Genomic DNA, 11853 nt, shown 5'->3' with positions numbered 1-11853 from the left:
TCAGCTCGTCCTGTTTGGCCAGTTATTAAAGTTGCAAGTGCACTTGCTGGGTTATTGTCAAAAAGCTTGCAGTAGTAACAGAAGACTTTATCACTTGATACAGTGATTAGCCTGGGGCAATCTACAATTTCACCATTTGGCAGTTTTCTTTTGCAGCAAAATTTTGAAAAACGTGATTCACTCTTATTTTTGGGGAAGACTCACCCTCTCCACCAGGGCATCAGTCTTACTTCTTGCTTTATTAGAAGGGCCGGACCTAGTGTGGTGAGCCAGGTTGGGAGTGTAGTTCCCAATGCTGATCTTCTTTCAAAATTGAATAAAAGCTCATGAGGAGTCGCATTGGTCGCTGGACAGAGCAGCGACCGGATGGAGTGGAGCACCATGTGTAGGACATCCTGCCAACTTGAGTCTGGGAGGCCTCTTGAGTTGAGAGCCAATTTGACAGCTTTCCAGACCATGGTGTTTCCTTTTTCAACCTGCCCATTCCCCCAGGGTTTGTTGCTAGTTGTCCTGCTGGATGTAGTGCACTTTGCCAGCAGGTACTGATATAGCTCCTCACACATAAATGACGAGCCCTGGTTGCTATTGGATCGAGCCGGGATACCTGAATGGGGTGAAAATAGAATCTAGGGCCTTGATTACTGATGAGGTGGATGTATCTGGACATGGGATAGCAAACAGGAAGCGGGAGTACACATCAATGATGGAGAGAAAAAATGTATTCCTGTTCGTGGAGGGGAGAGGTCCCTTAAAATCGACACTGAGCCGTTCGAAGGGCCGGGATGACTTAATCAGGTGCACCTTAGCGGGGCAGTAGAAGTGCAGCTTGCACTCCGCACAGACCTGGCAAGACCTGGACATTTCCCTGATAGTTTCCATTGAGCAGGGCAGGTTGGTCTCCTTGACAAAATGAGCCATGTGGATAACCCCCTGGATGGCAGAGCTCATTATGTAGAAACTGCAGTTGGCCGACCTAGAGTGAGACGATGCCTCACTAGGACCTCATTTTGTGATTTCAGGTACCGAGCCTTCAAAGCCTCACTGGCAGCATCATAGGTTGCACAGTCCCGAATGACTGCATACCCTTTAGTTCCTAACCCGGAAACGAGGACCGACTCCTCGAGTTCATCCGAGTTGAACACGTCCTTGGTCGCATTCAGGTAGGCCTGGAAACAGTCCAGCCAGTAAGCAAACTCCTCGGCAGCATCTAGAGATAGAGGGTCGACCAGGAGCAAACTCAGCTAGAGCAGCGCTTCCATCTTCTTGTTATAAGTTAATAAAATTGTGGCGCAAATAAAAGCTCTCACAACTGGAGGAAGAACACCCACTTTTATTAGCTTATAATAATGGGTAGGGTCTTTAGTAGGGCTCAGGGTTTAGGTGGGAAACCTGGGTTATATATGGATAGATGGGAGCGGAGCCTGGGTGCAGTAAACTAGGATTCACTGCTAGTGTGTTGTGCTGATGGTTGGCCCTGCCTCCCGGCTCCACCTATAACCCTGGTTTCCCTCCTAAACCCAGAACCCTTCTGAAGACTACATCCATAGTTATAAGCTAATAAAAGCGTTTGTTCTCCCTCCAGTCATAAGAGCTTTTATTCACACTACACTGGGGGAGAAGCCAGCCATCAGCACAACCCATCACCACTGAATCTCAGTTCACTTCATAGGCAAGTTTCTTTGTTTGTCAAATTGAACACTTTTGAAAGGGCTAATATCACTTTTAGTAAATAAATTCAAACTTTGATTATCTTGAATAACTTCTTCAGACTGGCTTCCTTTAGTGTTACCAACTTCACTGTGATGCGGCTCCACTAGCTTTTCTGTATTTTCTGAAATACTCATCTAATCCACCTTTCTCCTTTTCTTTTTCGGCCTTCTTTGCCTTGGTTATAGCCCTCTTCTGACTACGACTTAAATATTTTCTTCTTTTATCCCTTAGTCTTTTATTCATATTTACAGGAACCATGGAATCCTAAAAAAAAACCCCACAAAATATTAAAAGAATGTGTGTAGCTTGCTCACAGCATGGATCACAACTAAAAATGGCGCCACAATGTTTGTTGACATTAATTAAGCAACATTAGTGCTCACATGTTCAAAACTTGAACATCAGTGGCACTAAATCTAAATTTCGGGACAGAGTTTTAAAAAGTTTGTTATCTCAGGCAATCCAGTATTTTGGAGGTCATTATTTTGGATTTCTACAGTAAAAATAATTTAAAATATAAACAGTATAAACAAACACTACTGACTTTTTAAGAATTCATAAGAAAATTAAAATCGTTGCTGTTCTGTACAAAACCTGCAATATGGTATATTTAACAAGACTAAAGATGATATTACCCTTAGGCATGGGACCCAATTGGGAGCAATTGGTCCAATTGGCTACTCTATCCAACTTCTACAGGTGCACTATGTCAAGTACACTGACTGGTTGCATCACGTACTGGTTTGGGAATTTGACTGCTCAAAAACACAGAAGGTAACAAACATAGCCAGGTCCATCACAGGCCCTGACCTCCCTCAAGAAGGCAGCCAAAATTATAAAGGATCCCCATCACCCTAGTCACAGGCTCTTGTCACAGCATTCTTTAGGGAGAAGGCATAGAAGACCAGCATCTCTAGATTCAAGAATTGTTTCTTTGCAACAACTATCAGTCTCCGAAGCCTCCCCTTGTTACTCTTATCATCAATTACTTCGTCATCACAAAAAGGACTGTCTGCATTATTGCAAGTCACTTTTTTTGCATGAGGAATACAATGAATATATTATCTTTCAATTTAATTCACAAAGATAAGCGTATACAGAGCCGTTGTCATACCCACACTCCTGTTCGGCTCCGAATCATGGGTCCTCTACCGGCACCACCTACGGCTCCTAGAACGCTTCCACCAGCGTTGTCTCCGCTCCATCCTCAACATCCATTGGAGCGCTTACATCCCTAACGTCGAAGTACTCGAGATGGCAGAGGTCGACAGCATCGAGTCCACGCTGCTGAAGATCCAGCTGCGCTGGATGGGTCACGTCTCCAGAATGGAGGACCATCGCCTTCCCAAGATCGTGTTATATGGCGAGCTCTCCACTGGCCACCGTGACAGAGGTGCACCAAAGAAAAGGTACAAGGACTGCCTAAAGAAATCTCTTGGTGCCTGCCACATTGACCACCGCCAGTGGGCTGATATCGCCTCAAACCGTGCATCTTGGCGCCTTACAGTTTGGCGGGCAGCAACCTCCTTTGAAGAAGACCGCAGAGCCTACCTCACTGACAAAAGGCAAAGGAGGAAAAACCCAACACCCATCCCCAACCAACCAATTTTCCCCTGCAACCGCTGCAATCGTGTCTGCCTGTCCCGCATCGGACTTGTCAGCCACAAACGAGTCTGCAGCTGACGTGGACTTTTTACCCCCTCCATAAATCTTCGTCCGCGAAGCCAAGCCAAAGAAAGAATTCAATTAGTTCACTATTATATTTTTTCTTTGCAAGTACCCATTCAGCTACAGCAAGTAAGAATTTTGGTGCATATGTACTTTGTATGATGTATATGATAATAAACCCATCATTTTCATTGTCACTGAACGAGCTGGTGTAATAATGTGAGGCATTAACTGAATGCAGTACCAGGACCAGTTCTTACCTGCTGCACAGTGCCTAGTATCCAGAGAGAACACCCTGGATCATGTGTACACCAATGTCCCTGGTGCATACAAGGTTTCACCTCCCCCCCCCCCCCCCCCCCCCCCACCTTCGCTACTCAGATCACATATCTGTCCTGCTAACCCCAATATACAGACCGCTGGCAAAGATTAGTTCACAGGGAGATAAGGACATGGCCTGGGGGTGAGACACAGCAATGCTGCCAGTCTGCTTTGAGACCAAGGACTGGAACTATTCCTCAGCTGTTCCTACATAAGTTGTTCTGGTCTCATAGTTATTTTGAAGTTCAGTGTAAAAGCCAGTAGGGACTTTCTTAGGGACTCCTGTTAATTTTCCTCCAAACCTCAACTGAGGCAAATCAGAACCTCTGGGGAAATCTGACTTGAAATGTGATTTGGAATCTTGCTGGTCAGTAACTCCCAGCAGAGGCTTGTAGGGATAAAAAACAGCAGTTTTGTAATCAAGAATTCCCTCCACCTCACCTTAATTGGATTCTCCACCATCACTTCAATCCCAATTCTCTCCACACAGAATAATGCTGATTTGCTTTATTGGCCAGAGGTTGTGCAGGGTAATTTCAGAGTCCCTGAAAAGACTCTGCACCAAAATAATACAGCACATACATCATCAAAAAAAATTATCATATCCATACTGACCATCTCTCACTATCACAGTTAATAGCTATCCCTGAATCTATATCATCAAATACATTATCTGTTATTATCACATTACTAACTTTGGGGACAATGTAATCTCAAATTTGCCATTACCTATCTTACATTACACCCCTGATTAAATCAATAAATACATAATTGGATCTACCACTATGAGATATACTGAGAGGATGACTAATATTGCATAAATGCAATTCTTCCCTTTCCTTTGGACCTGATTTATCTTTCTAGAAACCCTATAATTTAATATAAAACATTACCAGAACAATGAGTCGTCAACTCAAGTTTATTGTCATCTGATTCCACAAGTACAACCCGACGAAACAGCATTCGTTGGTACTCGATTCAGACACACAACCAGACATAACACACATACAAACAGTACATGTGCAGGACAGGTATTCATATATACAAACACATAAATATTGTTTCGTAATAGGAGAGCCTAATTTGATTAGTGAGAGCACATCCTTTGGTCATTCAGCATTCTCACTGAAGCTGTTCCTTAGCCTGGTGGTACTGGCTCTAACACTCCTGTATCTCTTTCTCGATGGGGGCAGCTAAAAGATGCTGTGAGTGGGGTGGAAGGGATCCTTAATGATTTTGCACACCCTCTCAGACAATGATCCCAGTAGATCATTGTGGGGGTGGGGGATGGGGGGAGGGATACTCCAGTGATACTCTCTGCCACCCAATTGAACTCCAATCCATTTCTCTGTAGCACCGTACCACACGGTGATGCAGCCAGCCAGGACATTATAACCATATAACCGCTTATAGCACGGAAACAGGCCATGTCGGCCCTTCAAGTACTGGTTCACTTCTTGTTAGAGATCCTATAGAAGGTTGGCATAATGGTGTCCTGTATCCTTGCATGCCTCAGTCTTTTCAGGAAGTGTAGCCGCTGTTGCATCTTCCTGATAAGTGAGATGTTGTGTGTCCACGATAGATCACTAGTTAAGCAAACTCCAAGAAACTTGGTGCTCTCCACACTAACCACTACAGAGTTGTTGATGTATAATTGAGGGTGGTCATTACTGGTCCTCCTGAAGTCCACAATCATCTCCTTCATTTTGTCCACACTGAAACTCAGGATGTTACTCTTGCCCCATATCACAAGATTTTTCACCTCTTCTCAATATTAGACAATAGACAATAGACAATAGGAGCTGGAGTAGGCCCTTCGGCCTGTCGAGCCAGCACCGCCATTTTACAGATCATGGCTGATCACTACCATCAGTACCCCTTTCCAGCCTTATCCCCATAACCCTTAACTCCTTTGCCCACTAGAGTCTTATCTAACTCTCTTTTGAACATAATCAGCGAATCTGCCTCTACCACCCTCTGTGGCAGAGCATTCCACAGATTCACACTTCTCTGGGTAAAAAAAATGTTTTCTCATCTCCGTCCTAAAGGGCCTACCCTGTATTCTTAAACTATGCCCTCTAGTCCTCGTCTCCCCCATCATTAGGAACAAGTAATCCGACTTCACCCTGTCTATCCCCCTGATGATTTTGTATACCTCAATCATGTCCCCCCTCATCCTTCTAAACTCCATCGGATACAAGTCCAGTTTTTCTAGCCTTTCAGCATATGCCAACCCCGCCATCCCTGGAACTAACCTTGTAAATCTGCGCTGCACACCCTCTATAGCTAGTATGTCCTTCCTCAAAATTGGAGACCAGAACTGGACGCAATACTCCAGGTGGGGTCTCACCAGGGCCCTGTACAACTCATCTTTGTTGCTGATTAAACCAACTACTGTTTTGTTATCTGCAAACTTAATGACACTGTTAGAGCTGGATCTGGAGATGCAGTTGTGAGTCCGTAATGTGAATAAGAGTGGGATAAGCTCACAGCCCTGAGGTGCGGCAGTGCTCATCATGACATTGCTCGACATTCTGATATCAACTTGAACAGGCTGTGGTCTTTCCATGAAATAGTTCCAGTCCTTGGTCTCAAAGCAGTCTGGCAGCACTGCTGTACCTCACCCCCAGGCTATGTCCTGATCTCCCTGTGAACTAATCTTTGCCAGCGGTCTGTATACTGGGGTTAGCAGGACAGATATGTGATCTGAGTAGCGAAGGTGGGGGGGGGGGGGAGGGGCAAAGTGCAGGCTTGTATGCACCAGGGACATTGGTGTACACATGATCCAGGGTGTTCTCTCTGGTGGCAAAATTGACATGGTAAAGCTTTTTCATGGTTTCACTCTCATTAGCCGAAGGCAGAACCTAGACTGCAGTGATTAGCATGGCTGAGAATTCCCTGGGCATGTGGAAGGGTCTGCGTTTCACAAGAAGGTACTTTATCTCTTCTGAGCTGAATGACTTCACAACAGAGACATTTGTTCACCAGTTCTCGCTGATGTAAATGCACAGTCTCCCCTCCTCGAGGTTTGCCAGAAGCGGCAGCATCTCTGTCTGACCTGAAGGTCCCCTCAGCTGGATCGCTGAGTCTGGAATGGAGTTTCTGTAATCATTAGAACACAGTAGGCCTGCAGTTCTCTCAGGTTCAGATCCAGCTTCAGGTAATCAATTTTCTTCTCCAGTGATCTTACGTTTGAGAGTAAGATCAATGGGAGCGTGGGTCTGAAGAGGTTATTTCTCAGTCTAACCTCAATGCCAACCCATTTTCTATGCTTCGGCCTTCTCCAGCAGCGCTTTCAGATGGCCTCCCAAGCTTCTCTGGCAATGCGCTCTGCAGTTTGTTGCAGTCTGTGTTCCCTACTTCAGGAAGTTAAAACTGCCCAGAATCTTACTGAACCGATCCACTAATTTGAAAGTCTGGTTTATATGAGGATGTAACAAGTACTTCTCAGGTAATGTTGTTCGTCCATTTCTGCCATAGATTATTAAGGCTTCTTTCTTCTTTGGGATGGACAGTTATTACAGTAAGAAAATAGAACTTTACAGCAAAGTACAGGCCCCCTGGTGCCAACCTATATAAACTTACTCAAACTAAACCTTCACTACCTCTCCTTCAAAACCCTCTATTTTTTCTTGTATCCATATGCCTGTCTTAAGTTTTTTAAATTTCCCAATTGTACCAGCTTCCACCACCAAACCTGGTAATGCACTCTAGGTACCCACTACTCTTTGTGTATAAAAAATTACCCCTGATGTCTCCTCTAAACTTTTCTTCCCTCACCTTGTAAAGGTATCCTCTGCAGTTTGCTAGCCCCACCCTGGGAAAAAGGCTTTGGTTGTCCACCCTATCTCCTCCTCTCACAATCTCAGTCATCTCTCTTCCTTCTTCACTCCAAAGAGAAAAGCCCCAACTGTGTTAACTTACTCTCAAACGTGAGACATTTTCCAATCCGGGGAATATTCCGGTAAATCTACTCTGTGCCCTTTCCACAGTTTCCACATCCTTCCAGTAATGAGGCAACCGGAACTGAACACAATACTCTCTCTAAGTGTCTAACCAGAGTTTTGTAGAGCTGCAACATTACCTCATGACTCTTGATCTCAACCCCATGACTAATGAAGGCCAACAAACCATAACCCTTCTTAACAACCCTATCAACCTGCATGGCCACCTTGAGAGATCAATGGATTTATTGCCCCAATGTCCCTCTGTTCTTTCACACTGTTAAGAATCCTGCCACTAACCATGTACTCTGTCTTCAGGTATGACTCTCCAAAATGCATCATCTCACACTTATCCAGATTGAACTCCATCTATCACTTTTCCTCCCAACTCTGCATCCTGTCTATATATTGTTGTAACCTGCAATAACTTTCTATACTATCCACAAGATCTCCAATCTTTATATCATCTGTAAACATAGTGATCCATCCCTCTACCTCTTCATTCAGATCATTTATAACAATCACAAAGAGCAGGGCCCCCAGAACAGATCCCTGTGGAATTCTACTAATCACTGACCTCCAAGCAGAATATGTTCCATCTACTACTACATTCTGGTTTATGCAGGCAACCAATTCTGAATCAATAGAGCCAAGATTCCATGGATCCCATAACTCATGACTTTCTGAATGAATCTATCATGGGGTACCTGGCCACATGCCTTACTAAAATCCATATACACCACATCTACCATCATCAATTTCTTTAATTGCCACCTCAAAGAACTCAATTAGGCTCGTCAAGCACGAGGTATCCATCACAAAGCCATGCTGACTCTCCCTGAGAAGATTGTACTTCTCTAAATGCTCGTAAATCTGTCCTTAAGAATCCTCTCCAATAGTTTGTCCACAGCTAATGTAAGACTCATTGATCTATAATTCCAAGGATTCTCCCTTTTACATTTTTTAAACAAGGGGACTACATTTCCCATTCTCCAAACCTCTGATACCTTCCTTGTGGCCAGGGAGGAGATAAAGATCATTGCTAATGCTCAAGCAATCTCTTGCCTTGCTTTCTGTAGTAACCTGGGAAATACAGCTCCTCATCTGGTCCCAGGGAATTATCAATCAAATATTTTTAAGAAAATCCAGAACTTTCTCTTTCTTAACCTCAACATGCTCCAGCACATAAGCTTGTTCTACACTGACCTCACATTTTGACCAAGGTTCCTCTTTCTGGTGAACACTGAAGCAGAGTATTCCTTTAGGACCTCCCCAAGCCTCCTCCACCTCCAGACTCATGTGGTCTTCTTTATCCTTAAGCCTTCATTCTTTTCATCCCTCTGTTCTTCACGTATACATAGAACACCTAAAGGTTTTCCTTAATCCTACTTGCCTTCTCATTCTCACTTCCTGCACCCCTTAGTCCATTCTTGAGTTCTTTCTAGCTACCATATAATTTTCTTGATCCCTTCTTGTCTTTTGCTTCCTAAACCCTTTGAATGCTTCTTTCTTCCTCTTAATAGCCACCTTACCTCTTTTGTCAAGCACAGTTCCCTTATCCTACCATCTTTTCCTTGTCTCAATGAGACAAACCTATCCTGAACCCCACGTAAGTGATCACTGAGCATTCTCTACATTGTTTCTGTGCTTTTCCTCGAGAACATCTGTTCTCAATTTACTCTCCCCAATTCCTGATTAATCCCATCATAATTAGTTCTTCCCCAATTAAACACTTTACCTGTCTGTCTATATCTTGTTCATACATATGCTAAAGATCAGGGAATTGTAGTCATTGTCACCAAAATGATAATTTTACCCAGTACTAGGTCCAGTATGGCCTCTCCTCTGGTCAGCTTGTCTACATCCTGTGTCAGCAATCCCTCTTGGATCCACCTGAAAATTCTGCCCCATTACCAGAACAGGTCCTCTTGCAGTAAGGAGCTGCCAGTCAATATTTGGGAAGCTGATCCTCCATAATAACAATCCTATTATTTCTGCACCCTTGTAAAATCTGCCTTTGCTCTTCCATGTCCCAAAGACTATTTAGGGGCCTACAGACTACTGCCAATACAGTGATTGTTCCCTTCCTGTTTTGACTTCCACCCATACTGGCACAGCAGACAATCCCTCCTCATTGTCCCCTTTTCTGGAGCAGTGATGCTATCCCAGACCAGTAATGCTACTCCTTCCCCCTTCCCACCTCGTTTATCTCCTTCCTATTCCTTTTAAAACATCTAAAGACCAGTATCTGCATCAGCCAATCCTGTCATTGCATCATCCAACATAACGGTAGCAACAACGTCATAATTCCACATACTGATCCATGCTCTCACTTCACCTCCCTTATTGCGAATAGTTCTTGCATTGAAATAAGTAAGTTTCAAATCCTCCAACTGACTATGTTTATGCTCTGAGTGAGTACAAGTTGATATTAATGCCATCCGATTGCAGGTGTTCTTCCTCCAATTTGTCGGTGGTCTCAGTCTCGCAGTGCACAAGACCATGGTCGACATGTTGGCAAGGAAATGGGGCAGAGAATTTCTCTGGTTTCCATTAACCTCCCCCCCCCCATCTATCCCTATGTCTCCTCTCCTGTAGTTCTGCCTCTCTCTCTCTTTCCCTTCCCCCCAGCTTTGCACTCACTGAGCCAACCCCCTCCCCCAATCAATAATTCTAATCTTTCCTCTCTCCTGCCCTATATCCATATCCAATTTACTCCTTTTGGCTGTTGGTCTGTGCTCCTCGCCCTTTTAATTCAGACGCCTTCCTGCTTTTTTGGAGAAGGGAACAGGTCCAAAACTTCACTTGTATATCTTACTTCCTAGGGACACTGCAAGACCTGCATTTCTGTGTGTTTACTACATTTATGCTCCCTTCTCTGCAAATCCTTCCTCACAAACTCACTACACATAGCTTAAACCTTCCACCATTTTCTCAATTCTGTGCCCGCTCATTCTGGCTCCCATTTCCCTGCTAAACTAGTTTAAAACCTTCCCAACACCTATTCATCCCCCTCCTGTTCAGGTGCAACCCGTCCTTTTTGTTCACGTCATACCTTTCCTAGTAAAGGTCCCAACTTCCCATACACAACATGAGCAACACGTTTTTTTGTATACAAAGGCTTATGTATGTAGGTACTGTACTGTACTTTCTATCTATCATGGCTCCTATCTGTCATTCATTGAAGAAGGGCTCAGGCCAGAAAAGTCGTCAATACCTCTTTCTCATATTGTCTGTGCTCAAGATGGTGGTGCCTATTAATTCGCAGCAGCCATGAGGGTTTGCAGACTCTGGGGACGTGGAGGACTGGAGCATGGCACCAGAGAACAGAAAGATCACCCCCCCCACCACTGTCTGAGAAGGAAATGTGGAGGAGATGACCCATGGGACAGTGACCACAGTGGCTGACCTGTGAGGGGCTCTGAGGCTGAGGGACCAGTGAATGCAGTGGGTTGCTGGTGACTTGAGGCGAGGAACACATGGAGGCTGTGGGCTTCTGGAGACTGCTGTCAGGAGACTTGTGCCAGGCTACAGATTGCTGGAACCTGGCTCAAACTGGCTGGAGGGATACCAGATATCGGAACCAGGATGTGAGGGGGGGTGGGGTGCCGATGGTGCTGAAGGGATCCTGACTGTGTAGGAGGTTCAAATCTGGAGCTCGGGTTGCCAATGGTTTGGTCTAGACTCTGAATGGCTGCGGAAGTACTAGAGGTGAATCTACGGACATTCGACTCTGGGAGGACTTTCTTTTGCTTTTTTTTCTCTGACTGTATCTGACTGTAAGAGGCACTTAGGTGATTCCTGCCAGTGCTGAACCTGTCTGCATTGCAGCGGGCAAAAAGAAATTTCATGTAATAGGACACTGTTTTTTTTACTATGACAATAAATTAAATCTTGATCTTGAAATGCAGCAAAACCAGTGTTAGTGATAACAGCAGCAAAAGGCAAAGGAGAAATATCGATTTGGAAGTGAAACAGAAGGTTATTAAGTGGCATGGAAGTGAATTCTATTGTCCATGATTTAGGAAGGTCGCATTCGACAATCAAGATGATCCTCAAAAACAAAGAAATGATGTGACCAAAGAGTGCGTGAATGGCATATGTAGCAGTATATACATGTCTTAAAGGAATTTGAAGAAGATGTTGAGATTGCAAAGATTAATAGGGCTGTTGTTGAGATGGTAAACAACAACCTGAACCTAGATATAGA

General features: G+C 44.3%; 1 protein-coding gene across 1 annotated transcript in view; it reads left to right on the top strand.

Moving 5' to 3' along the window:
- The first annotated feature begins 1017 nt into the window (after nt 1-1017).
- Nucleotides 1018-11853, top strand: part of LOC138751094 (Krueppel-like factor 3) — a 32275-nt gene continuing 21439 nt past the window's right edge. Inside the window, exon 1 of the mRNA XM_069913170.1 lies at nt 1018-1160. The gene's annotated coding sequence lies outside the window, so the exon portion shown is untranslated. The remainder of the gene's footprint in view (nt 1161-11853) is intronic.

Source organism: Narcine bancroftii, unplaced genomic scaffold (genome assembly GCF_036971445.1).
Source record: "Narcine bancroftii isolate sNarBan1 unplaced genomic scaffold, sNarBan1.hap1 Scaffold_677, whole genome shotgun sequence".
In the NCBI taxonomy this organism is placed as follows: Eukaryota; Metazoa; Chordata; class Chondrichthyes; order Torpediniformes; family Narcinidae; genus Narcine; species Narcine bancroftii.
This window is presented reverse-complemented; position numbering and strand designations above follow the sequence as displayed.